Source organism: Muntiacus reevesi, chromosome 6 (genome assembly GCF_963930625.1).
Source record: "Muntiacus reevesi chromosome 6, mMunRee1.1, whole genome shotgun sequence".
Classification (NCBI taxonomy): Eukaryota; Metazoa; Chordata; class Mammalia; order Artiodactyla; family Cervidae; genus Muntiacus; species Muntiacus reevesi.
The window spans coordinates 22054839-22061169 of record NC_089254.1 but is presented as its reverse complement, the minus strand read 5'-3'; the positions used below and the strand labels follow the sequence as shown (position 1 = coordinate 22061169).

Below are 6331 nucleotides of genomic sequence, written 5' to 3'. Positions count from 1 at the left end.
AAGGGAACATACATTGACAGCGGTAACCAGTAGGTTTCACCAGTGGTATTAACACATTGAAATCACAGTAGATGTATCACAGGGGAGCTGAGAGACACCCAGGGGCATGTATATCAACATTCTCTGCATTTAAGCTGTTAAACAAGCTCCTTAATAACTGTCTGGCTTTGCACACATTTTGTAAAGCAGGCATGCTTTTTTTACTGACATATTTTTATTACCCCCCAATGCATTATTTATACACATAGCTCAAAACTTTCATTTTTACCTGTGCCCCAATTGGTTAGACATATGTACAACTCTTTTAATATTCGCCTACTCTCCCCCATCCTTTCCTTCTTCATCCTCATCCAGCCCCCAATCACCTGTTCCCAGGTTACCAACTCTGAATATAGAAAGAGCGTGCAGCTGCTACGGTTTCCAGAAGTGGGTTAGGCAGGTCAGTGATGAACAATGACCCATCAAGGACTATAGCTGGCTGAAGGCAGAGGCAGACAGGTATCAGGTTTCCTGTTGGAGGGGAATTGTATTCTGAATGGTAGTAATTGCCGGGAATCAAGCTCAGAGCTTCAACGGCAGCCACTCTACCTGTCCAGCCTCCTCCCTTGTCCTATAACTGCTCCAGCAGTGAAACAGCCCTAGAGCACGTCTCCTGTCTCATTTCCCCTGAGTTCCAGCAGCAATAGTAGCAACAGCAGCTGTAGAAGCGGCAGCCAGAGATAGGCAAGGCTGTTGCTTGCAGCCGCTGCGTGGATCGCCTCCTCCTCGCTGCACACACACACACACACACACACACACACACACTTCAATATCAACGCATCTTGCTATAAATCAAGGACTCAAAGACACGAGAGAAGAGCATTAGTCATGGACAACAGGTATTTCATCTCTGACAAATTCCTCCTGATGCTTATTGGTATGGGTAATAAAATAATCATTCGTGATACCTAGTGGGAGCCTGGAGGCGGCCGCGGTAGAGGAGGGGGGAAGTGGGAGGAGTGAGGGGTGGGGAGGGGGCTGCCAAAGATGACTCTGAGGCTCCGGAAACCTCCAGCTTTCAGCCTCCGCGGTTTTTGAGTTGCAAATTGTCAGGAGCCGGGAGGCTGCCGGCAGCCCGCGTTGTTGACTGGCAGTGGATTTCCATCTCTCAGACACTAGTTAGACTGGGCTGGGTGTTCTGGAAGGGGGGTGGAAGTCGAGAGGAGGAGATGCTGTGAGCAGAGTTCTTGAAGCTCCACTCCTCTGGGGAAGCCGAGCTGTGAGGGAGCCTTCTGACTGAGCGGAGCGTGTGAATTGGAAGGGATCCTGCGAGCTGGCGAGTCCCGGCTCCTCTCCGGAGAAGCAGTCGCTCTGGCTTCAGAGCTGTGGCCAGGCTTCGCCTGCATCACACTGCAGTAAGTTCAGCTCGACACGGCTGGTGATTTGAGTGGCTTCTGGGTATGTGGTGCGGGGGGAAGGGAAGCTGACCAGAAATGGCGAGGAAAGTTAGAAAAGCAGAGCTTTGGAGTCACCACGAGACGTTAAATCGGTTTGTCTCTTTGACTTCTGTCCTAGTTATGCTGTAATCGAGTTACTCTCAGTTAGGTACCTACGGACGCTGCTTGTCGGGTAGGTCTGGAGGAAGCACCCTGTTTATGGTGGTTTTCGGCAGCACCACTGGTAAATGCGTTTTCTAGATTTCCTTACAAGAGTGGGCTTCTCAAAGTTACTAATGGGTAACAGCTTGCATTTTCAACAGAAAATGTGTGAGGAGGCTGGCTTAGATTTTCAAATGCCCAGTTAATTAAGTTTCATTCCAGACTTATTCCTAACCTGTAAAGAAGCCATCAAACAAAACAAGAGTCTTTGATTTACTTTATTAAGACGTGAAGTAGGTCTTTAAATAATTGCTAGGCAACAACCTGAGGCGACACTGATGATATGACAAACATTCAAGTACTCTGTAGTGGGTTCAGGATTCCCCCACTTTCTTACAACTGCAATAATCTCTTCCACTTGCTAAACGTGCCTTCTTTGAAATTTCTAAGTGTTGGTTTATTACATACATGGACTTACACTTAGATCCAAGCAGCATTGTGTTCACTGGCAAAAAAAAAAAAAAAAAAAGAGGCTTAAAAAACTTTTTAAAAAAAAATGACTTCTACTGGCTGCTCAAATTGCAGATAACCAACTTTTAAAAGGAGGTAGAAACAGGTCAGACCATTGTAAAGCAAATGACCAAATGAATGTGAATACAGGCAGAACATGAAAGGTCTTTTTCAAAAAGGAAACCAGAAATAATCTAAGAAAACTGGAGTATTTCTAACCAGGTCCTCTTTTACACTGACTAGATTTTTATGATGGAGAAAAAAACGGGACTCTCTCAAGGAGAAAGAATATGTCACAAAAATACTAGACTTAGCTACAGGATCGTTGAAGACAATACTATGTTACTATAGTTTTCTCCAAGAAATATTAATGGAAAAGCAGAGGTTATCCAAAATAGAATCCAGAATTTTGAGCTAAAAACTTTCATGTACTGCCATAAATTCTATAGGTGGAAACGGGTGTCAGAACCTTATGAAGCAACTATTGTGAAATGTAAAGTAATCTGAATTCTCCATTATTAGAAAAAAGGAAACAAAAGATCAGACTTTTCCAATTATTTTAATTTAATAATCTCCAAATATTTTAGTTTTCGGTTTTATCAATATTTCTCTAACCACCTAATCTTGTTTTATTATAAACATATTCTGAATATAATTTAATTACTTTGCCTATGCTTCTTAGGGATCTCCAGGTATATTTGTGTTCTTATCGAAATACCCAGCTTGTTGGAGGTATCCATTCCATACATGCATAATTTCTCAGTGCAAAAAACTTATATCACAAAGTCAAATATAATCCAGGGGATATATTTGTTATGATAGTGCATGCATGATGGTGGTTAAAGTTTTTTGCAAAAATGAAAAAAAACACATCTATACAAAGACTATTAGAATATGTTTGTGATGAGTTTATAAGTAGTTCCCAGATAACTTTAGAATAAATCATTACCCGAACCTCAAGAATTTTGCTGCTGCTGCTAAGTCACTTCAGTTGTGTCCGACTCTGTGTGGCCCCATAGATGGAAGCCCACCAGGCTCCCCCGTCCCTGGGATTCTCCAGGCAAGAGCACTGGAGTGGGCTGCCATTTCCTTCTCCAATGCATGAAAGTGAAAAGTGAAAGTGAAGTCGCTCAGTCGTACCCGACTCTTAGCAACCCCACAGACTGCAGCCTACCAGGCTCCTCCGTCCATGGGATTTTCCAGGCAAGAGTACTGAAGTAGGTTGCCATTGCCTTCTCCGCAAGAATTTAGCTAAAGAGAATAAAAATCAGCCTGAGAGCTTGGTTGAAACTGATAAGAATTTAGATTGAATAGGAGTCCTTCAGGATTTCTTTAAAGAAAAAACTTAGGCAGGTGGTATTGAGTTTGGGGAATACCTTTGCTTGGTATTTTGGTTGTCCTATTGGTAAACAAACCTCGTGTTATATCTGAGGAGAAGATTTTCAAAGCCATTTTTGGAATAAAATGATTATTTTAAAGTTTAAACCATTGGTAAGATTTGCTGGAACAGAGTCTGAACTAGACGAGTATCCTGTGACTCATGCTTTTCCTTGCACACGTGAAAGGAAGAGTTGTGGCCAGACAAGCCAGACGAAGATCATCTGGTCCCTCAATCTTATTCTGCCTACCAATCACGACTGTGATGTTGATATCTAGGCTTGAAATGATATTTTAAGAATATCCTTTCCTGGGTGCTTCTCTTCCTGGCTGGACTCAGGAATAGAACTGTACTTATGTATGCTTGGACTCTAGCATTATTCTCTTTACAAGAGTAACACCTTTAGCTTAGAAGCCACTGCCTGGAGGAAGCTCTAGACAAGATATTGGAGAAGCCTCTTCCTATTGTTCCTCTTGCATCTATGGCATTTTCTTGCCCTTGCAAAACACCAACACAAAATATGACCTCCAGTAAGAATCCCACGCACCTGTTCATCCTTAGGTATTGACTGTGAAGTAGGTTCAACTCCTTGATAGTTCCTTAAGTTATTTGCATGTATGGCTTTCTCACCGTGTAAACCATAAGAAGTTCCTGGTTATGGTGAGTGCAGTAATGGCAGGACTTAGGTTCAGCACTTTGTTTATTTGCTTTATAATTGTAGTCAATTTACAGTATGAGTTTCAAGTGTGTAACATAGTGGTTCAGTATTGTTATGATTGCATTCCATTTAAAAATTCTAAAATGTTGTCTGTATAACCCGAGCTGTATATTACACCTTTGTATTTTATTTATTTTAAACCAAGTAGTTTGTACCTTCCCCTGTCTTGCCCTTTCAAAGGTTAAGCACTTTGAATATGTTTTCTCACTTATAGGATAAGAGTTACAGGAGAGAGATGGCATTCTCTCCCATTGATAAGAAATTCAGCCCCAGAGGGAATAAGCAAATTACCAAAGGAACATATTTAGTAAACGGTGGGCTTGGATTAGCCCTCAAGTGTGACTAGCTCCAACTCTTCATCACTTTGTCACTTTGTTTTATTACAGCAATACTCTACCATGGATCAAGTGGAATGAGCTTATTGTTTTGTGGATGGTGTGGGCTCAGAGTGCTTGAAAAATTATATCAGTCAAGAGAGAACTCTCAGCTTTACTGATACCCAAGATTGAATCTGCTTAAATTGGAACCTAAATTGACCCCAAAACCAAATTTGGCGTACTTTACAATTCCAATTTCAGTGTTCTGCTCTGGCTTCATGAATCATGAAAATGAAGCTGAGGGCATCTTTGCTGGGAAGAACGATGATGGAGTTAATGTGGGAGTAAAATAAGGAGATCACATGGTTGGAGGCTGGGCTGAGACCTTGTCTAGATTCTGTGCTCTGAGGAACTCTAAAAAAACAACCTATTTGGGCTGTGTGTGGGGTGGAGATATTTAAAGACACAGATAAAGCAGAGAATCAAAATATCTCCTTAAATAGGTCTGATTATAAAAATTAGATTAGCCTTGTGTTCAGGTAATCTCCTTTGCGTGTGTGTACATGTATGTGCGTTTAAGAGTAAAAATGATGATTCAAAGAAAAGGAGGGAGAAAGACCAGATGATGACTGAAGAGGTAAAACAGTGCTTGGAAATATCACTGGCTCTTGCATAATCACCTTCTGAAAATTTGCCAGGAAATGAAAGGCCATCTTTAACTGGTGAGGATAAAAGCAAAATGGTTCATTTAGGTAAAATTTGAAGTGTTAAGGAGAATAACATGATTACTGTCATTTGTTGTCTCATCACAGAAGACAAATACTAACAAGGAATAAAATGAAAATGTTATGGGCATAATGCCAAACAGTATTTTAAGATTGGTCTTTCTCAGCATGCTAAATTTAAACAGCTGAAATTCTTTTTTTTTAAGTATTATCTGAGTCAACAATTGGAAATGAAGAATTTGCCTTGTAACAGGGAGTCTGTATGGCATTTTAAGTTTGAAACACAATGTCCTTGACTCATTTATTTCTTATTGGCAATATGCCAATCACTACAGATTAAGGAGCACAAAAGCTGTCATCTTCAAAATCAATGTATAAATGTACATGCTCCATAAGGAAAGGTGATGTTACTGAACTGCTGTCATAGATCTGTATGGTGATGGGGCTTTGCAGATACATTCATGATGTCAACCCCAGTTCTTTCTCTTTTCTTTGTCATTTGTGATACTGCAGGTAGATGTTTGGAATAGAGTTAGTTTCAAGGGTTGATTTTTGAATGTGGTGCCTTGGCTTTCTTGCCCTCATATTTTAAAAATAGTGACAGTAATTTTTATCATGTGCTTCCTACATGCTAGTTGCTTGTTTAAGCATCTTTGAGCATTTAATCTTGAAAACACTCATATGGGATAATCCTATTATCATCATCATTTCCATTTTATAAAGGAGAACACTGAGGCACAAAAGGATTAAATGACTTACCACCCACAGTTAGAGATTAGGATCCAACTGGGATGGGAACCCATCTGGACAGTCTGGCTCTAGAGCCCATGCTTTTAACCAAAAGCTCCAAGTCTACTCTTATCACTGGTTTGTTATGACCCTGCATGTTGCAAGCTATTTGTTTATCTCTTTGGTCTCTGCTCATGACTATTTTTGGGCTTTCCTGGTTGCTCAGATGGTAAGGAGTGTGCGTGCAGTGTAGGAGACCCAGGTTTGATTCCTGGGTCAGGAAGATCCCCTGGAGAAGGCTATCTCTGTCCACGACTTCTTTCTGGATACAGTCAGTCTATTAGGTTTTACCTGATGATGCATCTGTATCATCTCTT

General features: G+C 40.9%; 1 protein-coding gene across 2 annotated transcripts in view; it reads left to right on the top strand.

Moving 5' to 3' along the window:
- Positions 1-1169: 1169 nt before the first annotated feature.
- DGKB (diacylglycerol kinase beta) overlaps positions 1170-6331 on the top strand; it is an 804553-nt gene continuing 799391 nt past the window's right edge. For both annotated transcript variants that reach the window (XM_065939288.1, XM_065939287.1), the window contains exon 1: positions 1170-1394. The gene's annotated coding sequence lies outside the window, so the exon portion shown is untranslated. The remainder of the gene's footprint in view (positions 1395-6331) is intronic.